Source organism: Manacus candei, unplaced genomic scaffold, assembly GCF_025592945.1.
Source record: "Manacus candei isolate 608988 ecotype Guabito, Panama unplaced genomic scaffold, ASM2559294v1 h1tg000028l, whole genome shotgun sequence".
NCBI classification, from domain to species: domain Eukaryota; kingdom Metazoa; phylum Chordata; class Aves; order Passeriformes; family Pipridae; genus Manacus; species Manacus candei.
Genome location: NW_026138076.1, coordinates 40089200 through 40115629, shown reverse-complemented (window position 1 = coordinate 40115629; position 26430 = coordinate 40089200).

Here is a 26430-nt window from a genome sequence, read left to right as displayed (position 1 = left end):
ATTTTTTAAGATGCAGCCAAAGTAACAATAAAAAAGGACTAAACCAGCAGCAGGGTTCAGATAATGTAATTGTGGAAGACCAAATGAGCTTGGTAGATGAGCAAGTGGTCTGCTTTCCAAGCTGGGAATGTTTTTACTCAGTTTAGAATATGATAATCTGCTGAAAAATGCTACATATTTTTCTCCAAGTGACCCCAGAAAGTAAAAGGTGTGCTTTTGCTGTTTGTAAATATAATTGACACTTTTTAGAACAGACTTTGATCCTGAAATGACCAATATTCTTCTTCCTTATTTAGGAATATATAGGGGGTGCTGAAGGAGATTAAGGAAATGGCTTGTGGAAAAGCGTGTTGAGATATGGAAAGTGGGAAAAAAAGAGGACATGAGCTAAGACCTAGCTATTCCTGGTGCCACTGGCTATTCTCAAGTAGTCTACAGATGGAAATCATGGACCCAGACAAATCCAGGAGATGAGGAATGCAAGGAATGGAATGAAAAACAACCAATCAACCAACCAACCAACCACATTTGCTTTAATTTAAACAGATCCAGAATCAAAGTCATGTCTTCTGATCAATTTCTCCCCTGAATTATATAATTTGGTAATAAAGTTACCTCTATCCCACAACTGCTTGGTTTTCTTCCACTGTAGATGCTTGAAGAATTCCCTTTATGCAGAAGGTATGTTTTCAAAAAATGCAAGTCAAATCTTCGTGAGCATAAACCCGAAACTGCATTCAGGGGGAGAGCTGCAAGCATAAATAAATGCCAACATTTGCTTGAATAGCTTCAGCTTTTCAGTATTGTCAGCTGAGTGTTCACCATCTGACTACTGGGATTTTACACATCTTTCAGCAAAACTGGAATTCTGAATGCAAAATGAACAGTTCAGGAAGGTTATATATGCTTCTCCCAGTGGGGGCTAAAGGTCACAAAACAATGAACAGATTGAAATGAAACACACAGAGCAAGATTTCAATGTGTGATAAAGACAATTTGTTAAGTACTGTTCCATGCTTTATATCATTAATTTTTTTCAATTTTCTTCAGATCAGTACTCTGATATTTCATAAAACAAGAAGCTCTACTCAGCATTAGTATGTAGAGAATTCCACAAGGCAATTAATTTAAAAGGCAAAGCTGCAAAGGAGTCATAAATTAAGGATTTATTCTGTTAAACTATAACATCAGAGAGTATCATGAAACAGAGAGGAGACCAGGGATATTCTCTGAGGCTGACCTGAATTCTGAGTTTTGGTAAGATTTTTGCTGAGACTCAGCTTTACCAGTAGCCATCAATTCTGGTTTTGTTGAGCAGGTTGGATAGGCCAAGAGACATGGATAAACTTCTCAACCATATTGTCTTTCCAGAGATGGCTTAGTTGTATCAATCTCAGTCCTAGCTCTACATGCAATGCTCAGAATTGTCTCTTTCCTTACATCTAAACAAACCTGAACCTTAACTCTGAATAAAAGTGCTCTTTTGTTGAAAATCTAGAGCTAAAACTTGTCTATGCTTTTGTTGCCCTCAGTTTCATACCATTTAAATTACTCAAACCTTATTCATTCATTTAAATTGCACAACAGTTAAAGCAAATAAATAATTTTAAATCCAGAAACTAACAGAACAACTATCATGAGACAATGAAATATCAAAAATGTGATGAGGTCATTGATTAAAATGTTCCCTTCAGCAAACAGTAAATAAATGACAGCATGAACTCCCATTTGGCTCAGGAACTGAAGCCAGCACAACTCACTTCAGTAGCTGCCAAAGAATCATTGATTATGAGGGATCAAACTCTTTGCTAGCTCACTAATATCAAAGCAGAGAGATTAATCATGGACTGCAATCCAGAGAAAACTGTTGCAGGACCCATCACTGATTTTGATCTATGAAGGTTAGATTTACCTTTGGCAGATCCCAGTGATGAGGCTCACAGCACAGTTTGGACTCAGCTATGTCTGCTGTAGTTTTACTAAAACCCCTCTAAGAATCTTACTAATTCCATAAAACTTTTAAAGCCTTTTTGGGAATACAAAGTACTTTTTAATCTTTATTCATCCTAATTCAGTTGTTATGAGAGGCAGTCAATCAGCAAAGTACAATCGGATCATGCCTCTAATTATAGATTAGGCATGGAGCTACTGGGATGACTTCAAAATAGTATTATATTGTGTGTCGTAAAGCAACACAAATAAATAGAAACAACTGATGATTGTCCTCTTGTAATACTCTGCCATGTTGAGCTAACTTTTCAAATCTTTGCTACAGCAGTATGACAAAGATTTAAAGAGGATTTCCAAAGGATTATTCATTTTACCCACAGGGATCACATCCATTAATTATTTATTAACAGTACACTTCCTCAAAATAAGTTAGCTGAAGAGCTTACAGATGAAATTTTAGATCAGGCATCTCATGCGGGGATTTTCAAGTGGGGAGGAGAGTTAAGGCCCTCAGTAATACATAACTGACTCTCCTTGAGGTTCCCTGATTCATAAAATTGCAGTCAACAGATGTTTGGCTAATAACTTCAGGTCTTCTCAGAAAAGAACTCCTAAGAAATTTTGCCTGCTGAGTTTGAGGCCTATTATTTTTAATTCTATGAGACATCATATGACATTATTTTCATTCATAGAATGTCACTGTATTCCTTGGAAGTAAAGAGATATCCTTTCCTGTGCCTTGCAACCTGCTCTGAGCACCAAGATCCATTTTTTATCTGACAAACACAAGACTTCTCTCACATCAGCAACTTGCATTGTTAGGCTCTGTTATTGATACTTTCCTACTGGAATGAGAAATAGCCTTCTAAAAAATATTCACTCTCTTTGGCAAGAAATAAAAGATACAGCACATCTAGTGCTCAATAGGGTTTTACTTGGAAAAGAATTTGCTGTAGGTTACAACATGAAGTGAAAGTAGGGTAAGAGATCCTATATCTTTTCTTACCAAAAGCAGACCAAAACCTTAATCATGAAGTCAGTATTAAAATTCTCATTTCAATTGGAAGAGGGTATTTTTAAAAGAAGTCATTTACAGTAAATATTTTCATATAAACATTGAGCATACAACAACATGGGTTTCTTTTAATGATCTTTTTTTTGAGATCAACTCAACCAGCCTCTGCAATGTATAAAAATGAAGAGTTACTGAGGTCATACCCTTGTGCTCTTGAAGAAGTCATCCAGAATTTTCCAGAAGGCCATACAAATTTCCTTGCACTTTTTAGTGACAAGACTTCAGAAAACTCTGGGGAAATTATTCCAGTTGGTGCTTCTATACAAAGTAAAGAATACAACTCCTCAAAAGCAGATCAACTCTGATTACACGTCTAATATTAGACAATCCTAACTCTCAGTAGGATTTTCAGGGAGACTATTGACTTACTGTCTTTGTGTCTCAAACAACCAACCTGTAAATCATATGACAAAGTATATGGGGAGTTTATTTCTGAGGTCAGACAGGGAGATAAAGAATAAAAATACACCTAAAAAAGACTGAAACTCAAATAATTGATTACCTGAGGCAAAATTAATAAAGGTTTTTTCTCATTCTTTACAGTTAAACCTCAGACTTCTCTCCTGATGAAAAGCTTTCTGTTGGTTAGCATAATACCAAGTAAATTCTAAGTGAGTTTCTTCTGTTAAACACATTAAACTCAAATCTAACTATTTGTGGCAATGCATTTTGGGTTTTTTTGCTGTTTGTCCATAGTGAAAACACTCAAATCGAAACAAATCTCAGATTAATGTAAGAATGTAAAACTCATACACTGAAGAAAAAACAGAATAAAGGACATTACACGAATTCAGTATGCAAAAAATCAAACTTATTGCTAAGAATTGTTTCGTGAAACAACAGTAAATTTATGCTTAGCAGAAATTCTACTCCAAAGGATTAAAGTTCCCAATACTTTTTATTCTAGAAGAAATTAAAATATCTCTAAAGTATAAGAGATACTTAAGCCTTGTTACAAAGTTGGCTGCCTTGAGCTCTATGCTATAATTTATGATCTGGCTATATATTTGCCTCTGGTCTTGCTGCTTACAAAATCCAAATAGGAACCAAACCGGGGCCAGCGTGTGTGTGTGCGCATGTGTGCAGAGAGAAATCTCTCCAGGGTTTAATTCTAATATGGTCCAGTTTTATCTTGTTGTGTTGTAAAAGTGTCTGTTCTCAGTGCTGCTGCATGCAAACATGAAAAAAATATCAAGAAGATGAAAGGAAGGTGAAAAATGGCAGACTACTCATCTCACACCTGCTGTGTAAACAGCATGAGACAGAGGATCAGCTACTCAGAAGGGCTCAGTGCTGGCCTCATTCTTCTTGCAGCTGATCGCACTGTGATTTCTGCTTTCCACTCAAAAGAAAAGTAGATTTAACCAATGGCAGGTTCAAAGTCCTACCCTGAAATCTTCAGTGAAATATTCACAATAGTCTGGCTGGTGGTCAGCTGTTGCTTCAAAACATCGAAAAAGCCTTAATAACAAAATATTCTGAAGCCCTGAAGTATTGATCCCTAGGGAATTATTACCAATTTCTATGTTTTCATGGAAAAGTATACTTCTCCAGCAAGACCTGACCTTTGAAAGCTTAAGTGAGACCAATTTTAAATTAGTGGAAAAGGTGAAGTGGAATTCTATCTTGGAAGACATAAGACTTGTGCATCCTCAACAGTCATGACAGACATGATAAAAGAAAAAAAAATCTTTGTGAGTATGAGACAAAATAACAATTGTAGCCTAGATGTGTAGCCTAGAAACCTCCTCAAATTTTGAAAAGTAAGCCATGTTTGATTAATTTGTGTTAGTTGTTACTGAGTTACTGCAGTTGTCCCAGATGAAATGCATAGAAAAAGTATAACATATCTGTTCAAAGCATTATTTAAAAATTAATTTTTAGCAAGATACTTCAAAGAAAGTTATCTTGGAGAAAAAAAGTATTTTAACTCACATATTGAAAAGAGTATTGTGTGACTGCTTCAAACTATCTAAAATTGCTGAAAAATGAGGTTTTGCCCTCTTTCTCCCTGCAACCTGAAGCAAAGATTTTTTATCAACGAATTAAACAAGAAGGCTTATACAGAACTAGAATTTTAATGTGATTTTTTTTTTATTTTAATAGGTTTTTTTATTTTATGTTAATTGTCAGCACTAAATGGGAAAATATATCATGACAAATGCTTCAAAATAAGTAATTTTAAAATCTGTCATTCTTGGGCATTGATGAATTACAGAAATCTTCCATTTCCAATGTAATAATGCTAACTTTTAAAAATATAGATTTTGTCAATTTGTGACCAAGAAAAATTTTTCAGTTTTCCCACCAAAGACATTTTGATTTTCCAAAGAACTGAAATGGAGTAATATATTCTAGAAATAACATTTCAGTCTCAATGCATTGATTATTACTTCTACTAATGCACTGACAGAACTTCACATGCAGTTTCTTTTAAATTAATATTTTTTGTGGTTTAATTATCGTTAAAGCTGAGTATACACGAAAAATCCATTGAATAATTTGACAAGTGACTGAAGAATTTGCTAACCAATGTGTTTACTGAAGGAACACTGCATATGTTCTGTAATACAGATTAATTGAGAAGTTTAAATTATTTACGCTGTTAGCTGCAATGAAATGGACCTTAAGCCTGTCTCTTGTTCATACTGTAAATTTTGACACTGTCACCACTCACAAAGAGTACAGAAGGTATGACTCAGCCTAACTGTTATCAAGAAGACAGAAGGTTTTATAAAACTGTAAACCATGGACCCATTCTGTTGCCGGATTTTCCTTCATTCTGACACTGGAAGATGCTGAAGAACAGTATCTTTTTGGGGATGGGGTGGGTGGTCACACTATAAAGAATGACCATGTCTTTTCAAAGCAGTCTCAGGACCAACTCTTCGCCTTAGAGGAAAGCAGTTTTGAGGGCATTTCTGATCCACCATCGTGGATATAATGACTATTATTCTCTGATTTAATTTTCTTTATCTGATAGCAACCCTGCTTATGAGAAACTTCATAAAGATCAGAAATCCTCCAGCACCTCATCAGGTAATGGATTAGCAACGCACTGACTTGAAAATTGTGATTGACTGCCACATTACATCATCCAGACTAAGTCAAAGCACTAAGAATTCCTCCTATCAGACGATTTGCTGTACTTGTGCTTTTAAAATATTTTCAATTTAATTTACAATCTTTTTCTTGCTTTTATCTTCAATATATTCTTCTCAGCTAAAAATAATATTTTGTGAATTTAATATTTCCTTGCACCAGGTATAGTCATATCCTCCTACTCCGGTAAGTAAAAAAAGGAAAAATCTGAACTTTTTAATCTACTTGTCAGCTGTCATGAGGATAATTCCTAAGGTCACAGGACACTTGAAGAGGATCTATTTCCAAAAGTCCTGCTATATTTGTTGAGGTTTGAGGCAAAGGTAATTTTCTTCTGAGGACCATCTGACAAGACCTATTGGCTATAAACAAACTTCATTATTACTATTGACTATAGCATGGAAGATGCTCCCTTACTGAGGAAAAGACAGTGGGATAAATGTTAAAACTAACAGCAAAAACATGATGCATATCTTTCCTTTGGCTGAACATCTAACTCCCTTTGTTGGAAAAAAGTTAAACACTTTTTAAAAGTGAACAGCAAGAACAGTATTTTGACACTGGCACTTTTGAAATCTCCATTTCACATGTATTAATTGATGGCTATGCAGATACTTGCAGTGTTGGTCAACCCCATCCCTGATTTTAATAGTTAATAAAAGACCTCTTGTGTCCCTAATTTTAATAGAACTTAATAAAAAAATCATAATCTGCCTTGCAGATTCAAAGATAATATGCTAATTGGATCAGACAGACCTGTATATCGAATCCTTCCATCAGCAAATTTGCCTTTCATTTGGGAGAACAAAGCATGCAATAATACAGAAAGCGACCAAATGCAGGTTTGGAAGTCTACAGCACTTCAGACAAAAATCCTTGCTTACATAAGTTATTAAAATTTTCTTCTTTAAATTTTATTGTGACTTTATGATTCTTCTCAGGATATAGAAATCTAGACAGGGTCAAAACCTGTTGCTAAGAGCTACAAGAGCTTTTAGTACTGATTGTGAACATTCTTACTCAAATAAACAGTGTTTGTAGCAAGTACTACAGCTTATTCTACATGAGGAAAAGTACTTCCACTGTATTGAATACTTTGATGGTATAAATTTTGGGGTTTATTTGTCAAGACACTAAACAATTTTTCCCCTTGAATGATATTAACATCCAGGTAGAAAAAGGAGTCATCAAGTTACATTATTCATGTTGAGGTACTCAGAGCACTGCCCCACGTACACTTGGCACTTGCAAACTTCCTAAATCTCCTCTATAAACACAAAAAGACTGACAAACCCTGGTGAGAAGCATGAAGTTGCCTGTGTGATGTTCCAATTTTGGTGAGTCATAGCAGGGACCTACTGTATTAGGATCTCCCCCCAAGCAAAAGCCCAGCATTTGAGTTCTGATTTACGCAAGAACAGTTACAGACATTTTGCTTATTAATTTTATTTGCTGGTGAAAAATGCATAACAAAAGCAATAACTGCACATCAAAGGCTTGTATCAATCATACTGCTCATTTACCCTTTTTTTTCTGTCTTCTGAACATGGTACTGCTCTCAGTTTAGCACCTGATCTGAAGTTTAGTCTCATTTATTTATATATTTATTTATTTTGGCCATTGCGCAGAACTGTGGCTTAGTGATACAGCCCCAAAGCATAAATACAGGCATAACTCTGTCATTTGATCCAATGCCCAGTGCTTTGTTTTATGAATTCATTTAATTACTTTTGTTTTTTAATTTTTTTAATGTAAGCAGGAGGCTGAACCAAGAATTATTACTTTTAAGAGATTGTTTTGAACTTGGAATGGTCATGTTTTCAAAAATTGCGTTACTTTGTGGGTTCTCCAAGGGGCAGTGCAGGAATATTTTTAGTGAATTTGAAGCGTCTTCTTTACTGTTTTCAGCTGCTTTTGTTTATTTCAGTTATATCAGGTCAGGATTTCACATTTCCCATTGGCCACAACTTTGTTTTAAAGTCAATAATAAACCAGCTTCATCAAAGAGTCTCACTTTCAGTGTTCTGATAAGAATCCTTTAGATGAATTGCAGCATCATTAATATTTGAGGTTTAGGTTGTCCTTGGCACTGTTACATCGTCCTTGTTATTACAAGCAAAAGACAGTCCAAGTCATGAAAGCCACACTGAACAGCTGAGGAGGGAAAGGATGTTTCCAATCTGCAGAATGAATCTTTTGATCTTTGACCTCACATCTGATTCAATCCCACAGGAAAAAATGGCTCTCTTTTGTAAATCACTTAAATGCTTCATGGTACACAGTGAAGAATACTGTGCCCAACATATCAGACACTTTCCAAAACTGAAATTAGTGCTTTAAATATGGGAGTTATGAGCTGCCACCACTAAATGCTGTAATTTCAGGCACTCCTACAGAAAAAACATCTTTAGCTTACCTTAGAGATGTTGCCTAAGAAAGATCATTCTGAGAGATGAGACAATTAAGGTTTTGGTGTAAATATGCCTGGAAACTGTCCACAGAATGTCACAACATGTCAGAAAATTGTCCCAAAGTGGAGTGGAAGACATAGGCAGAGAACAGATATTTTGCCTTAAAAATCGGAATGAGTAAGAACAAACATCATAAATATAAATGAAAATACAGGTATTAAAAAGACAGCACATCTGAACATCTCAAAAAAAGACCAAAAGAACTTGCTGTGAAAGTCAAGTCTTACAAATGCAGACAAACAAAGGAGAATTCTCTTTCCCCAGGATGCTAATAGGAGAAGAAATTTTGCCATAGCATAACTATGAAACCCCAAATTTAGCAGACTGGGATGTTTCTATGGATAACAAACCCATTCAGATTTTATCACTACAGTTATGACTTTTAGGAAGGGTATAACACCCCAGCACCTTGGGAGAAACAGTGCTAATAACTAGAGACAGCTGAGACCTACTCTGGTAAAAACATAGAGAGAACATCAACAATAGAAAAATCCTGTTACTTCTCCTAGAGTTGTCATTCACTGTGAAAATACCTAGGAATTACACAAGACATAAAGTGAGATTTTTTTAAATCAAAGAGAAACTTCAGTCAAAGTTCAGAAAAGGCTCAAACAAGGTCCAAAACTGAAGCGAATTAGTACCATTCTTAGCAGTACTCAGTAGTAACTGTTAATGCTTTCCATATCAGAGGGACTGCTTAGTGTAGCATTATTGTTTTAGGAATATACTCTCCTTTTTGAGGACAGAAAGTACATCTTTTTGACTTTGAATTTTTCTACTCAGCATCTGTAGCTATGCAAGGTCAAACAGTTCAGGCCCCTGTATGCAGCAAATCTGAGTTTGCAAATCATAATGAATACAATGAGATCCTAAATTACAAACCTTAAGTCCAGGAGCTCTTCTAACCCTAAAGTTATTTATCTAGTCCTTTTGTTTTATTAGGCCTTTTATATAGGAGATGATTTGTGCAAAACCCCTTGCGTATGGGAACATGCAAGTTTGCTTGCCTTACTGCAGTATCTGAGGTGGAAAGGTCTGAGACAGTTTGACTTATTTTACATTTACATCAGCAGTGGCTTTTTGCATTAGGCTAAACATACAGTCACTACACTGGAGTAACCAGAAAGCAGCTCTGATCAATCAGATCATGATAGAGACCTGCAGTACAGGAGTGTGAGGGAAATATCACTGAAAAGCTGCTGCCTTTATTACCTAGAAAGAAAATCAATTATCTGCTCTGAGGTAACAACAGTCTCCTGGAAAGATGAGATGGAAATAGCAGCAAAAGAGGATTAATGGAGCAGTTAGTGTGGTATTGATTAGGCCTCTGGCTTGTGGGGCTCAATCTGGATCTGGCTAAAAGTCAACCTTACCCAAATAACGACTGAATAGATTTTTTGCTGTGATAAGAGGACTAGACCCTGCATGCAAAAAAGTACACAGTGAGTGGGGTGGCTGTAATGTTTTATGTAGCTCACAGTCTTCCAGAGTATTAGTTTTATGCAGAATAATGAGCCATGGAACTATTATTTCTACCTCTTTCTACCATTAACATGAACCACATTGGATGAGAAAAACTTTTCATTAGGCAGATGTTAAGTGTGGAAACTACAAGAAAAAGTAACTCTGAATAAAAGGTATATGACATTTTCCCAGAGAGAACACCTGAATATCTGGTAATTCTGCTTTAAGAAAAAGCTTCAGGTTGTTTATGGTTTTGCAGATCAAAAAGGAAATCCACCTTCTAGCACTAGCTTCTTCATTGGTTTACAAACTCTAGGAATAGAGATGCCTTCCAACAGAGTGGGTATTCGTAAAGTGACAAACTTTTGGCACTGGACTTTTTTCAAAAGAGGAAGGTTTTTCCATGTTCTGCACCAGGGACTTTACTATTTCACTAATGTTAATAATGTCTGATATTGCTTTAATAGAGTCATTTAAGACCTGGAAATGGCATAAACAAAGAGCAGTAATACACAAATAAGGGAGCTAGTTAAAACAAAGAAGAATGTTATGCAGTTGAACATGCCACCTGATGACAGGTGAAATAAGAGTTAATAATTTTAAAAATATTTATTTAATATATATTTAATGCACCTAAAGGCACTGAAATCCACAGGTTTCAAGAATTCAGCTTGACATCAACCAAATTCTTCCCTTGTTTGGTTCTCACACAGGAAGAGCTCTTCTACCCAGAGTAATGATACACCCATACGCAAACGTCTTGTTGCAAACTGATACATACACTCCAAAATGTGAAGAAATATAATAAAACTAATGTTCCTTTTAATTTTTTTATGTATTTTGCAACCAACAAACTTAAATTGGAAACTCCTAAAAACGATAGTCATTAAACAATTTTTCAACTATAATACTGACATTAGTAACTAAATAGACAGTTCTGCAGCCATATACACCCAAGGAAAGAGCAGGCTATTACCAGAAAGAACTGCCCAGGTTTTCCTTCTGACCTCATTCATACTTGCATTCATTTGTCCACAGCATAAACCATGACAAATAAGTTTCCAATCAGATCTGTCCTTGACGCCACTACAGAGATGCTTAAATCTGATAAGGAAGGTAAGAGAGGAAACAAGATCAGTCAGTGAGGTACCACCTTGTTCAGTACAAGTCTGTAACCCTGTCCATGAAGGTGAACATAGAAGTGCAGCCTCAGTTTTTAAAAATCTTCCTTTTTGTATCACTGAGCTTTGGAGGTTTTTTTTTAAATCACACATGGGCAAAATAATGTGTGAGAAAGCTTCATTCTGTGTATCTCAAAGATGCATCTTGCCTAGAAATGATCCAGAGTTTGACAGGCTCCTTGCAATATCAGCCTGATAAAGATATCAGGACTTAGTAAAATGCTGTTCACTTCTTTAAACATTGTACAACTACAGTCATTGCCTCTTCAGTAACCATAAGGAATTCAGTGGCTTTTATGCTGCTTGTTAGAAACAAATTTCTAATTCTCCTGGGTAATATGAAAACAATGTGATTCCTAGCATTTAATTTCACATGGATCTAAGGAAATTGGGAGTCCTAATATTTGTTAAGCTCTTCCACTTGCTAGTACTCACAATAAGAGCAAGCAACTAATAGAGTAACCAGAAGAGCATCCAATAAACTGCAGCAAAGGACCAAGCACTATAATGATACAGCCAGCACTAGAGCCACAAATCACGTAGATAACAAAAGTTTTAAAGCAGTGTCTACTGAACTGCATCTGAAAAGCTAAAACTTCAGCTGAAAAGCAGCAATTACTACAAAAGCCATTATAGAGGGATATAAACTTCATCCTGTGCATGTGACTAATAACAAAGCTCTTCAGACAGCCTTATAGGGGATAGACACTTTCTCCTTCCAGGTCTCAGACATTTAGTACACTCCAATCCTTGTTAGCACTCGTGCCCCAACTCAGTGATGTATCTCAGTGATGTTTGACCCTTCTGTACTGTTTCTGGAAGAATTGTTACCATGAAAATGTAACACACATGAGCTGACTTCGGAGCAATGGCCACCAGTGAGACAATACTATTTAAGTCACTAAGTCTCTTTCACAAAGATGTAACGTAGTTCTGTGGCAGTTACATAAGTTTCCTGAGACTGCTTTATCTTGCTCCATCAGTCTATCAACAATATGTCAATCATTATCTCTCAATATTTGTTATTTACGTATTGATACGTCAATTACACTCTTGAGAAATCTGTTTGAGAAAATAATTCAGAAAAAAAAATCTGAAAGGTCAGAATACAGTCTTTCTATGAGTAATTAAATTTAAATCCCACAAAACACAATTTTTTCTTAGCCTTAACCTCACTTTTACACATCACAATTATAACTAAGGAACTAAGAGTTCCTTACCAGAGCAAGAATTTGGTACAAGGTAACAGAAGTTCTGAAAACTTCAGGCTAGGAAACTAAGTACAAACCTATTGAATTTTAGCACTTAAATAGATATAGTGCAACGAATTAGATACTGAGCAGTCTGAATGAATCAGAAAAACATGCTGTATCCAGAGAAAAGTGACAAGAAGGAAGAGCATATACCCAATGAGTTTTGGTCAAAGTTAATAATTAAAATCCCAACAATTCTCTGAAATTGCCAAACTATAAGATTTTAAACAGTACAAGTGCTATACTCTTCCAACATGCTGAAATTAACTTTGAGATCACACGTGAGAGACTAGTTTCTTTAGCCCTATATACTTTTTCATTGCTTATTTGCAGCAATGGCACTTAAAGCATTTAAATACAGTATTCTTCAGAGTCTAGAAACAGAAACTCAGAATTGACTCCTTTATACACTCCATGGAAGATTTCAGCAGCAGAGTCCCGTGAAGAAGGCTCAAACCACATCTTTTATGATACGGGTTTTTTTTTTAAAGTGAAGCCCTGTCCCAGCCATTCATAAATTACTGATGTCTTGTATCCTCCAGTCCATCTGTTCCTACAGGGCTGAGAGGGGAAAGGTGCTCATGGATTCATAGACCTCTCAGCTTTTCCAGAACACACCTTGTATATTTATCTGTTGCCATCACCATATGGACCAGCTGTTCCTGGGGAGGGAAATGTGGATGTGTATTTGAAAAAGGAGCACAGGTCCTTGGTTTGGCCTCAGTAAATTTTTCAGTATAATATTCCTATGGAATCTAATTCCTAAATACAATCAACAAGAGGTCCAAATACTACACAGGATTTCTTACTCTTGTTTTGAGCATCCAAGCAAATCCCCAGGATCCTGGTAAGACACACCACAGAGCCAAGAGCATGGTGGTGAAGATAATGGGTGTGAAGAACACTTTACTCCAAACATCCCCATTAACCTTCCTTCTACAGAGTATTTGCAGAGAAGTGAAGCTGGATATGAGCAAACACTGGTTCTCTGAAAAAGTGAATTTCACAAGTCTCTTGGTTTGCTGGAGGTTTTATGGCTGATGTAGGTTATAGGAGTCTTTGAAGTATGAAATATTTTCACTGTTATGGTTACATATTGGGTTTGCATGGCAAGGTTTTGGTAGCAGCAGGAGCAACAGGGGTGACTTCTGTGCGAAGCTGCTAGGAACTCCACCCATGTTTGATAGAGTTAATGCCAGTGGACTCCAAAAATTCTGGAAAGACAAAACTCAGAAATGAAGGAATGCCTGTTTCGGCAATAATTCACCAAAACCAAACTATCTGCATACCTTAGGAGCAGGAACACTGCTTGGTGAACTGCTCTAAAAGAGATATGAAATAAAGGATGGAGCAGTGTGGAGTTGTTGTGGTCTTGTTTAAACAAATGCTTCTAATGGGAACTAAGCCAAAGGAATGAACCAAAGGGTGACCAAAAGATGAACTTTGCTACATTAACTCAGAAATACATATTGCTTTTCACACTCTGCATATGCTAATGAAGCAAAACCTGTACATGCTTTACATGTATGACTAAAGTCACCACAATTCCACCTAAACATGAAATGACCTCAACAATAACTCTACTTTTCCCCTTCCCTCAAAGAAAAGAATATAAATAATATAGCGAAAGTGGGAAAGGAGGTAAGAGGAGACTGCACCTTTGTATCCTTAGATGGTCAGAATCACAGGATATTCTGAGTTGGAAGGGACCTAAAAGGGTCATCCATTCCAACTCTGAGCGAATGGCCCACACAGGGGATTCAACCTGTGACCTTGGCTTTTATTATCTTGTCCTTTACCATTGAACAAGACTCAAGTCAAACAAGAAAGGAACCAAATATGTCTCCTTTTTTTTTTTAATTTATTCCTTCACTTATCATTATTTTATTATAATTACAAGAAAAAATTTTAAAAGCAATACAACAGCAGCAATGGAGGAAGTGGAAAAATTCCAAATCAGATACATAATTTTTGTCCCGTTCAAATAGAGACAGTGGAGTGAAAAACTGGAAAAAATTCTGTACCAAGAAATGAAAATACTGTGACAGAGGGATATATTCATAAATAAGTAAGTTACAGTAACATATTCTAGCTCTAGTATAGAATAGGTTGTTTACATTAAAAATATGTAGATTTAAAATGTAATAAAAAAGACCAACAAAAGAAATCAATAATGATACATTTTATTTCAAACAGTCATCATAGCAGTGCCACAGCAATCAGTCATATTTTTCTAGGCCCTGTATATAATAATCCCCCTGATCCTTATATAATTGCCAGCTTCACCTTTTGAATTATCAACAGCTCTCACAGCTTATTGCTTCATACTTTCTTAATAAGCGCCTGCAATCAATAATCTTGCCACTGAGTAAGCAGCAACCAGCCAGCTAAACACAGGGTGTAAATGTTTCAGAAGTGATCATTACAGGGATATGAATGACAGGGTGACTGTGCTAATGCAATAGGCATGTAGTAAAGACATAATTTGGAAAATCCGCTTATTGGAAGGTGTAGATGCTTTGCCATGGCAAAATGGTGTTTCTGCAGAGGAGAACATTTACCCTTGAAAATGAAACCTCAAATCCTCCTGAAGGGTGTTTTTTTCTGAGATGACAATCATCATCGCCTGAGTTTCATACCTCACCATCAACACAAAACACTCAACATGTCTGCAGCCTACTTATTTCATCTGGAAATGCAGCTGTTCACTGTTTCACACAAACGCTGTCGTGACTGACAATATGGATTTGCATGCAAATTTGAGAATTAGTGTCACTTTGCTGACAATGGTTTAAATGCTAATGTATATAACAAGCACCCCCCCCCAACCTGCTCCACTGCAACTCGCTCACTAAATACCAACATAGAAAACATTCACCTAGGTTTGAGAATTATTTCATAAATTTGACAAACAAAACAATGCAAGTGGGTCCAGACTTCCACAAATTAAAGTTTTGAACAGAGCCATTTTTTCCAGACTGCTCAGTACTCACACTGAACACATTTTCAAAGCAGCTCTATTTCTACTTAGTCTACAAAACAAAGTTAACAGATTTTGAAAATGTCCTGATGAAATGAGTGGTCATTTTATTTCATTTGTCATAGGGACTGAAGGCACTGGGCTCTAAAAAATCCATCTATTTAGGCACATGGAAGAATTTAATGGGAAATACTCAGAAATTCTGAGAATATAAGTATTTATTTAAATGTCTAAATGAATGGTACATCTTTTTATTTGTTTTAGTATTTACTCTGAAGACTCCTTAGGATAGTGGGTGAATTGTGATGTCATATTCAACATATACTTACATTCACTGTTCTTTGGAGATGACAGTACATTGGAAGATGAAAATCCTGACAATTTATCAAAATACACAAGAGATGACAAGAAAAATCATACTTACCCATATCTGTAATTCTATTTTTGAACTCAGAAAAGCTTTGTGGTAAAGCCAGAGTTTGATCAATACATAAATACATGACAGAAACTGATTTGGAAAGTACTATTAAAATAGAAACAGAGTTTTACCTTCATTTTATTAACTATCAGTTAATATTTGTCTTTGTTGACAGGTGGTTTATTTAAACATTTTTTATTGATCATTTTTTTATGCATTATTGATTTTTCATCTTGGCTTGTGAGATATTTGAAATAAAAAAGTAAGGCATATTCATTTTACAATGAAAGCTAAACTAAACTGTATGCAAGAAGATAATGTAAGAAAATAAACATCCACAGAGGCCTGTTTTTCAATTAACCATCAGTGCTTATTTCCTGTCAATCCTGTTTGCAGATAAATCGGGGTTCAGTCAGTACCTATTTGCTTTATTTTGTTTCTCCTCCTTTTTTATTTTATTCTTCAAAAATTTCACAGTATTTACTGAGGCTTGCCTAGTTTTTCTTTAAGCACTGAATGACTGGGGAGCTTTCCTTATGAAGGACATGCTGAAACTGAATAACTAGAAGTCCTGCAAAGTACCCAGCCTTCTAAATTAGCTACAAAAATTCATTGCTGGCATTCTGACATGCATATTACCACAATACCTAATATAAAGACCTTCAGGCAAGACTGCTGGTGAGCCATTAAATGAGATGATGATGATAGGAAGCTGATGATTAAACAGCATACTCTTAAGGGACCACTTCTGCCACTGTTAATTATGTTGTATTTCTGTCTCAGAGCTTTATATATTGCCCAACACAGAAGCACGATCTAAGCACTAAAGTCCATCAGTAGTTCCAGTAAAGTCTTCAGTGCAATGCCTGGTCTATCTATTTTTTAAGGGAGAAAACTGCATCAGAGTTGATTTTGAACATTATTTCCCATGGGTTTGCTTCTGTTGGTAGGACAGAGGCACAGGAGAGTAAGACATTTATTAAAATAATTTCATGTACTTCAGTGAATTGCTAAGGGGATTGAAGTATCACATAGTATGTGAATATGAAAGAGAGGGTCTGGCCTACAAATGATTTCTGTTAGTAATATAAGAGTTGGTTCATGCCTTTAAGAGTGCTTCTCTTAACAGAAGGAGAGAGCTATGTGTTTGTAGTTAGTACAGGAGTAGACTCCACTGTTTTTCAGGCATATCTTCAGGTTCATCTCCCCCCTTCTGATATAGCCAACTGCACTAAAAAGCCTTACCTTTTTTTAAAAAAATAGCATGGACACTATCTGTTGCACTAAAGAACTATAGGCTTTCCAGTCCTCCCCCTTACTTTTCACCATAAAGCAGCTATTGTAATAGAAATTACTAAATTACTCTTGCTTTTTTTATTCGCTGCTCCTAAGTGATGCTAACAAATCTTCTCATGTTCCTCACTCCCTCATTGATTTCCCTGCTTCAGAATACTGGGAGCATCCTGCAGTTTTCCAGGATTTCAAAACCACCATTGTGCTCTAGGCACAGACTACCAAGAGTCCTGTCAAGAAAGGTCGAAGACATATCTCAGTTCTGGAGACACTCAGGCTCTTATCCAAAGCTTACAATTATTGCACAGAGTCTTTTAACATACTTTGAGAGAGTTTAGATATTTCTCATGCCATGAACGAATGGGAGAGCTTCCACTGACAACAACAGGCCCCATCAGAACCAACAAACATGGACTGACTGAAAATTAATCTCAATACTCTTAAACACTCCCTTACCATCCTTATAAGCACAGTCTTGGACACTTGGATTTAAAATTGGATCCTCTAAGACTTCTGCTACAAATTGTGTAAGCAATTCAGCCATATCCTTCAAAAGTGAATGGATCAAGTGCACAAGTGCTTCAGATTAGCAGCAATATCCAGTGTAACTGTATTTGCAACTTTGTCACTGCGTAGGTATCTTCATATAACAAGATAACAGATGGCCTTTTTGAGGTAAGCATGCAAACACGTAACATGGGCATTTCATAGCTTGCAACAGTGAATTTAAATGAATTTGAACAGAAAGGTTGAAAATGAATAATAAAAATGCTATCTGGCTAACAATCCGTAGTCACCAATTCATCAATTAATAAGAACAAAATTAATTGCTACCTTTGAAATTGCCTCAGCTATTTTCAAAAGAAACTGACAGCTTGATGTATTAAAATAAGAGTGATCACTTATTGTAAACAAATTTCAGTTTACCTACCCCCACAGCTCTTTAATTTCAAGAAAGACGGTGCAACTCTTTTGTGTGTCTGCTGGACAACCTTCAGCTCTGCATTAGCTAATTAATTCAAAGAAGGAAGAATGTCTTTTCTACAGAATCATCAGTATAACTAATATTAATTATATCTAACCATGAATAATACAAGGAAAATATCTTTTAGTTCCTTTTGGGAATTTGGGAATTCCTCTCACTTTAATCCTGTATTAATCCTTTGAGGATTAAGAAAGCAATGACAATATGTGGCATCATCGGTAACAAGAGCACCTCTGTAGTGTAGACATGTAGGTAGTAAAGCATGGTTTTGGAAACAGAAGCAGAGAAAGCACATGCATACAAAAGAAGGGAAGGAAATACTGTGCAAAGCTATATAAGGAGGACACAGGACAAAGACACATTGCTCTAATTTAAAATAATGGGCTGAGCTGATGTGTTGACAAGGAATAGAAAAAAGTATTGATGAAGATTTAAAAAATAAAAAGAAGAAGTGATACAAATAAATAAAATCACTGAAAGGGTAACATTTGTTGGCTTATGGAAGGACAGGTGTTCTTCAGTCTCTGGTGACAACTTTGTGAAGAACTCTTCATAAATTTGAAAAGATGACTTTAACAGGCTTTTTGTGAAAGCATGACACAGGGCTTTCAAGAAAGCACACAAAACACAGACATAAATGGTCAACAGCAGAAAAAGCGAGGAGAAAGAGAGCAGCCTAGAGCTGAAAGCTACCCTCAGCTTGCACAGTTGTGTTAAGTCTCTGCATTGTGAGAATAGCCTAAACAGCAGACAATCTGATTCCTGAGGAAGTCTGGATGCTGCAATGGAAAGCAGAGTACAGGAAAAAGCAAGACTGATGCTAAACTTAACATTTCAATCATTAAAAAGCTTTAAATGCCTACCTTTAATCTTCCAAATGTGCACTTGCACAAGTTACTGAACTATATGTCTGGAATACTGTCATGTGAAGCACAATATATCCCAACAAATGGACATGATTGAGTTTTATTCAGATAAAATGGCAGTGTACTCCAGAGCTGGCAAAGACTTTTCTTCTTTCAAAATTTAGCTGTAAGTGCATGTTTATTTGGGTTTTTTTATTATTTCTTTCATTCATTTATTATTTTTCTTTTATTATTTCTTTCGTTTCCCTTAAGCTGTTTTGAAAACACAGCTAGAAATTCTGAATCATGTGTACTCTTTGTGTATTTAATTTTAAACAAAAATTTAATTTCAACTCCATCATTCCAGGAAATCCTCTATATCTTTTCATATCTCGGAGAGTTTAATGTTTTCTGTATATCTGACACTCGCTTAAAATATTTAAAAACTTAAATGCATTACAAATAAACTAGAATATGCCATGGTAAAGTCTTAGTCTATTAACTCTCCATGTATGGACTTCTACCACACAGTAAATAAAATGTTCTTCTGTATGAAAATCATGCTTGAAAACAAACACATGTAAAAAGCAGCACTGGGAAAGAACTCCAGAATTTTCCTTCCATCCTCACAGAATGATTGTTGAAAATCAATTACAATCTTCACAGATGCACCTGCAGGAATCTATCTGCAAAAGGTTCTAAGATAAAAGATCTAAATAACTGTTATCAAGCTGCAGCAGTGTTGACAATTTATCTTGTCCTTCAGCATGTGGTTTTTAAATAACATTTAAAAATGTGTTTGGTACTTTTTCAGTTGGAAACACAACACTTTACAAATTCATCTCATTTACAACCGTAGAGAAAGCTCGTTTACAAGATCAGCAGCAAAGGCTTCCAAACACACTCCATTAAGTTTCTTTCACCTCAGTGATGCACCCCTTCCCCTCAAGTGGACTCACCTGATTTCTGTGGGGGTAAAAATCAAGTGAGTTGCTACTCGTACTGAATACAGGTACTGCAGTCATTATGATATCAGTCTCTGAAACAAAAAAAAACAAAACAAAGAAAGAAAACAAACAAAATACCCCAATCAACCAACTAAAAAGCCTCTATATGTAAGCTGTTTCAGTCCCAAGTCAGCTCTTGCTTTCATTAATGACTGAAGAACAACATTTAAACAAGCTTTTTAACATAAAATAGAATTTCTCTTTGCCCCATTCCTTTATCTCATGCATTATTCCAAACTCACACTTGATTATGCCACTGAAGTCAGCACAGACAAGGATAGTGTCCATGTCAGGTCACAGTTAGGTCCTTTATTTCCACTCTACTTTTTCCAGTCCTGCTGAAAAGTAGTGTTGTGATCAACTCCATTCCACATTACTACAGTGTTAATTCTGATGTCTCACAACATGACAACTGGTAGCAATTTGGTAATTTCTGTTATTTTTTCTCAAATCTCCAGCTCCTAAAGTCCTCCAAGATGAGGTCCAACAAGTTGTGGTATGTAGTGTTAGGACAGGAGAAACTTTGAGAGAGACATGGACTTAATGAAGAGAATACACAAAAAACGATTAAGGGACTGGAGGAATACTCTCCTGTGAGGAAAGACTGAGAGAAATAGGACTGTTCTGCATGGAGAAGGGAATGTTTGGGGGGTGATTGTTTTTAATGATTAATCTAATTAATCTTATTAAATCTCATTGTCTTACTAATTTTATTATCTAATTAATCTTACTAAATCTAAATAATACCTGAAGGCATGGTGTAAGGATTATATGGCCAAGCTCTTTTCAGTGGTGGAAGTGATGGGATCAGAAGCAATGGACACAAGCTGAAACACAAGAGGTTTACTCCTGGACATCAAGAAACACTTTTTCACTGTGAGGGTGGTGACTGAGTAGTGGTACAGGTTGTCCAGAGAAGTTGTGGAGTCTCCATCCTTGGAGATATTTAAAAGCTGTCTGAATACAGTCCTGGGCAATCAGATATGGGTGGCCCTGTCTGACCAGATGACCTCCAGAGGTCTCTTAAATCCTCAATAATTTCATGATTCTGTTATCTAATATGGTTTTGCCTTAGAATAAGGACATGGGTATTGAAATGGGAAGTGTTGTGCTGCTCAAATATCCCCAAATCATATAAGAATAGAAATTATATCTACTCCTTGAAACTGTCAGCCAAAGAGGCAAAAGGTACAACTGCACAAGGGCAGACAGTGTTTGCACATAGAACTTTTCAGCTACCACTTGTGCCACAGCTTAATACAAAGCAAGACCTGAACTCTGGAATGTTGCTTTCTCATTTTTCTCACTGACAGCAGCAAGTAGTCACTTGTGTAGGTGCAAAATTCAGTTGAATCACCAGTGCTTTGCAAGCAACTGGTCTGTGTTGTCAGAAAGAGAATACAGCTGTACATTCCCAGTAGTGGTTTTGAAGTTTGGAACTTGATGGGGTGTTTTGGGTTTTGGGGTTTTTTTTTGTTTAGTTGGTTGGTTGGTTTTGTTTGGGGTTTTTTTTCTGTAAATCTAATCTGCTGCAGCAAAGGAGATGGAAAAGCAGATGGTCATGATGGTAGATCAACATATGAGGACAAGAAATGGCCTAACAATGCTAGCCTGGATTCTACAATTGCCTAAGCAAAGTCTGATAACAACTTCAGTTGCTGCAAGCGAGCATTTATAATGAACTGAACAGTGGAAGAGCCAGAAAGCAGCAACTTACGGTATGAATCGTGACATTCACATTAAAGATGGAGGCGTGCAAGGCAATTAGTTATCAAGTATTGACAATTAACACAAATGCAGCATAAATGGCAGAAATTAGTCCTGAAGAGAGACAAAAGGTGTCTTTGGTTTTCTGATCCTTTCTTCACCCTTCACATGTTTTATCATTGGGCAAGAAAAGAGGAAGAAGGGAAGCACAAAATAGGTGTTTGGATGTCAGAAAATGAAGAGAGAAAACTGAAGTGCAGAAGTCGCAAGCCTTACTCTCAGCATCTCAAGTTCAGAGTAAAAGACACTTTCCACTCTATCACAAGACTTTACAGATTTACTACTAACCCTTGCATAATAAAAGTGATAGTGGTGCAAAAACCTTGTATTTTGATCATAACTTAAACTGCAGTCAGCTAGTGGCAACATGCTTACCTGTGATTAAAACGGCAAAGTTCTGACCCTTGTTCTAACCATCCTTTAGATTTAAAATCTCCTGCATCACTGGGATGCTCTGAGGATAAGCATACGAAAGATCATTAAATACTCAGATTCTGCCATAATAAAAATAAAAAATGGATCTGCAGACATCATAATCTTTTTTCTTTTGTACTGGTTTCGGCTGGGATGGAGTTAATTTTCTTCATAGTAGCTTGTATGGGGCCATGTTTTGGTATTTGATGAAAAGCATTGACAACACTGGGATGTTTTAGTTACTGCTAAGCAGTGTTTACACAGCATCAAGGCCCTTTCTGCTTCTCCCACTGCCCTGCCAGCAAGGAGGCTGGGGGTGCACAGTTGAGAGGGGACACGGCCAGGACAGCTCCAAATGACCAGTGGAGGAAGGGGGGACATTTGCAGTGATAATGTTTGTCTTCCCAGGTCACCATTAGGCACAATAGAGCCCTACTTTCCTGGGCATGGCTGAGCATTTGCCTGCAGATGGGAAGTATTGAATGAATTCCTTGTTTTACTTTGTTGTGTGTACAACTTTTGCTTTCCCTTTTAAACTGTCTTTATCTCAACCCATGAATTTTTGCACTTTTACCCTTCTGATCCCCTTCCCTATCTCACTGCAAGGGAGACGGTGAACTAGTGTCTCTGTGAGGCTAAACTCCCTACTGGGGTTAAATCACAATCAAAAGCAATTATGTAATCTTTTTCAATTAGCTATTGATGTTACTGCCAATAAATAAAAAACTGCTCTTGACCATGGACTGTAATTTTCCTGATTTCATATGGGTTGCTTAATTAAATTAGCAACCTAATTTGCATTTGTTGGATACAGTGGGTTCCAAAGTCCTGCCAAAAGGAAAAATAGCAGCAAGTTGTACCTCTCACAGTAGGGACAGCAAAGATTTCTTATTTTTATTTCACCTTGACCCAGTGTGAGCAGCATTCTGCAGGAAGCTTACCATTACAGTAAAGGTTTAGAGGTGAGAAAACATCAGCAGTTGCAAATTCTGTCCAAAAGACACTTAGCACTTTCTGTGGAAATCTGGCCACATTCTTCTTTCATTTGCACCCTGCAATAAAATTCTCTGAAATCAATGGAAAGGCTTCTTCCTGTATCCTGAAATGTATTCTTCCAGTCAGCTGAAATCTATTCATAGAAGATACATTACATTTTGTGTCACTGCAACTGTGGAAATCTCTTTGCCCTAGAACTTTTAAAATTATCTGTTGCAAAATAAGAAAACCAAAACCGTAAGTGCTTCCATGTCATTACAGTATCTCCATATCGGCTGACATCTTCTCCTGGAAAAAAAGACTTCAAGGAATCCATAGTGTATCCCCCAGCTAGGCCAACACAGCCAGGGATCCCCTCCAACCCCACAAGGCATAAGATTCACTTGTGCTAAAGACTCATATTGCAGCTTCAAGGCACTAATAGGAAATAGTTGTGTGTGTTAGCATAGTCCAGAGGAGTTTAGCTGTTGATAGCTTCCCTGCTGCTGCAGAATTGTAGTGGCTTTCATGGCAGGAAAGTGTCACTACTATCTCTAGCAGCCAATACAAAGCCAGTTGAAAAACAGCAAGCCCTGTTTTTGTACTATATTTATCTTGCTGTTAATTGTAGTCTCAATCTGAGTGCAAGGTGAGAAGCTAATTTCAAAGCCTCTGACTAGCAAATTCCTGTCTCTGCTTCAGACTTGCCTATTTGCTGTGTAAATTATTCTCTTTCCCAATATTTTTAGAGTTCTCTTGGCCAATGCATCTGAACACTCTGTAACCTGTAATGTATTTACCCTCACAGCACCCCTGAGGGCAGTAGAATGCAATTATCCCCATTTTACTGATGGGAAACTGCAGTATAAAACAGATTAAGCAATTCACACAAGGATCAAGAGCTCTTTGTTCTACTTACTGTGAGCAGGTCATCTTGTTGCTAGTTTTCCATTTGGCTTGAATCCCAGTCAGCAGCTGATAATCACATCCAGATGACAACTCTCTGATTCAAGAAATCACCAAGAAACCCCAAACCTTAATATGCTCACAAGTGTGAGCATACTGTATCTCCATGAAACCCACTGTAACAGGTAAGATCAACATACCTCCTCATCTTTAAGCCCATATAACACTCTTAACAACATGGCAGAATTTTACAGTAGCTTTGGTGCAATACTTGCAAGATTTGCCATGCATTTCATGGCTAGATATCTCCTCCTCACTTTTCCAAAAGGCTGAAGTCTACAGATACTGTAGCATTTAATGAGACTTAAGTTTAAAATGCTTAAGGTTCGTCTTTCTTCTCAGGAGCTAGACCAGTAAAATTCTATATCCAACTACTATTACACACAAAGCAGAGTAGACAACATACTCTGAGCTATGTGTATAAATTCATATTCTTTATAGACTTCCTGATACCACAAGAACACATCTAAAATCTAAATAGGAAGCTCACAAAAAGAAACCCACCAAAAACCCAAAATCAAATGAAAAAGAAGCAAGCAAAAAACCCCAGGTACACCAAAATCCATGCAGAAAATCCTCAGGAAAAAAAAAAAAAAAACAAAGACAAAAACAAAAACAAAACAGAGATCCTGGAATTTTGGAGCCAATATCACTTACCTTTCTAGGGGTTTTAAACACAAATTCAGAATATATGCATTTGTGCCTGTTTCAAAACTTGCACCAAGACATACACCTAAATACATCTAAGTAGGCACCAAAGCATAAATTCTTCCTGCAAGGCAAAGTTTTCTCCCAATTTCCAGTATTTGCTGAAAAAAAAACCCCTTCAACTGTCTTTAAAGTCAAGGAGAGTGAACCTCAAATCCAAATCTGAGTGTCATAGCTCAGTTCAAAGGAGAAACAAGGCACTTTTCCCTCTGATTTTACAAAACTATGGGCCAAAATGAGGTTCAGACTACTACTAGATGATATCTATGCTGAGACACGCAGTATTTTTTGCTTGGAATACCCAATTCTTTTTATGGAAGAAATTGCAGATAAATCACTAATTTTTAGGTTCAGTTAAAAACCCCAAGAATTAAAATCTTAAGCTTTAATCTGACATTTCAAGGTGTGCCAGCCCTAAAAATCCACTCATCACAGAAACAGGCCAGTAAAGAAAATAGCTAAAGCAAACATATCACGTATGAGGGAAATCTAGAACCCTGTAAAAGTGTCTGAAAGTATAAGCAAAAGGCTTCTCTTGGGAGTACTTCCAGCTTGTGAATACTGTGGGAGATGGTACCAGTTGCAAAATCTCCCTACCCCACTAGAGACACTGCAGATGAACTGTCCCAGGACACTAAGTTGCTATACTACTCTCCATTCCCAGCTTACACTACTAGTTCCAAGAGGACTCATTTCTGGTGCTTGTTATTTCTAGCTGGGTGACTCCAACTTACTAAAGGGATTTTCCAGGCCATATGACATCATACTCAGTACATAAAGTGAGGGAACATTTGGAGCGTTGGTGTTTGTCTTCCCAAGTAACACGTGATGGGACTCTGCTCTCCTGGAGGGGTTGCACACCTGCCTGCCCATGGGAAGCAGTGAATTAATTCCTTGTTTTGCTTTGCTTGAGTGGCTTTTGCTTTTCCTATTAAACTGTCTTTATCTCAGCTCATGAGTTTTCCAGCTTTTACCCTCCTGATCCTCTGCCCAATCCTGCTGGTAGGGGAGTGATCAAGTGGCTGCATGGGTCTTGGCTGGGGTTAAACCCCAACAAAGGGAAAAGCAGATTTTATGCCCAGGAGAAAAACCTGTCAGTGCTAGAATTTCCCAAAAAGAAGGTGTTATCTACCTCATGACCTACTACTAAAGACTGAATGGGCATAACAGTTGTAACGTTTCTGTCAAAAAATACACCAATATCGACTCAAAGTCTCCAAGTAATAAAGAAGCTGCTTTTTTGCTAGTTGCAAAGTGAAATTTACACTCTCTATAAAACAACAATCTACAAGACATGGTTAAGACTTTGCCAGGCTTGAACAGCTCCAGAGACACAGGCTAACGTTGTCAAATGTTTTTAGGTGTGTTCTTCCTCTTAGGCATTGATCTCTTCCCAAGGTACTTTATTTCTCCTACAAACAGGGAAATCTCAACAGCTTAATCATTGAAAATCTTTATAGGAAAGATCATTTTGTCTTTTCCCTTTGGTTTCTATTATGCAATAGATATAATTGTTGTTATTTTGTAGTATGTACAAAAAACAGCTTTGGAAATTAATAGACAAAGTGAATTTAAG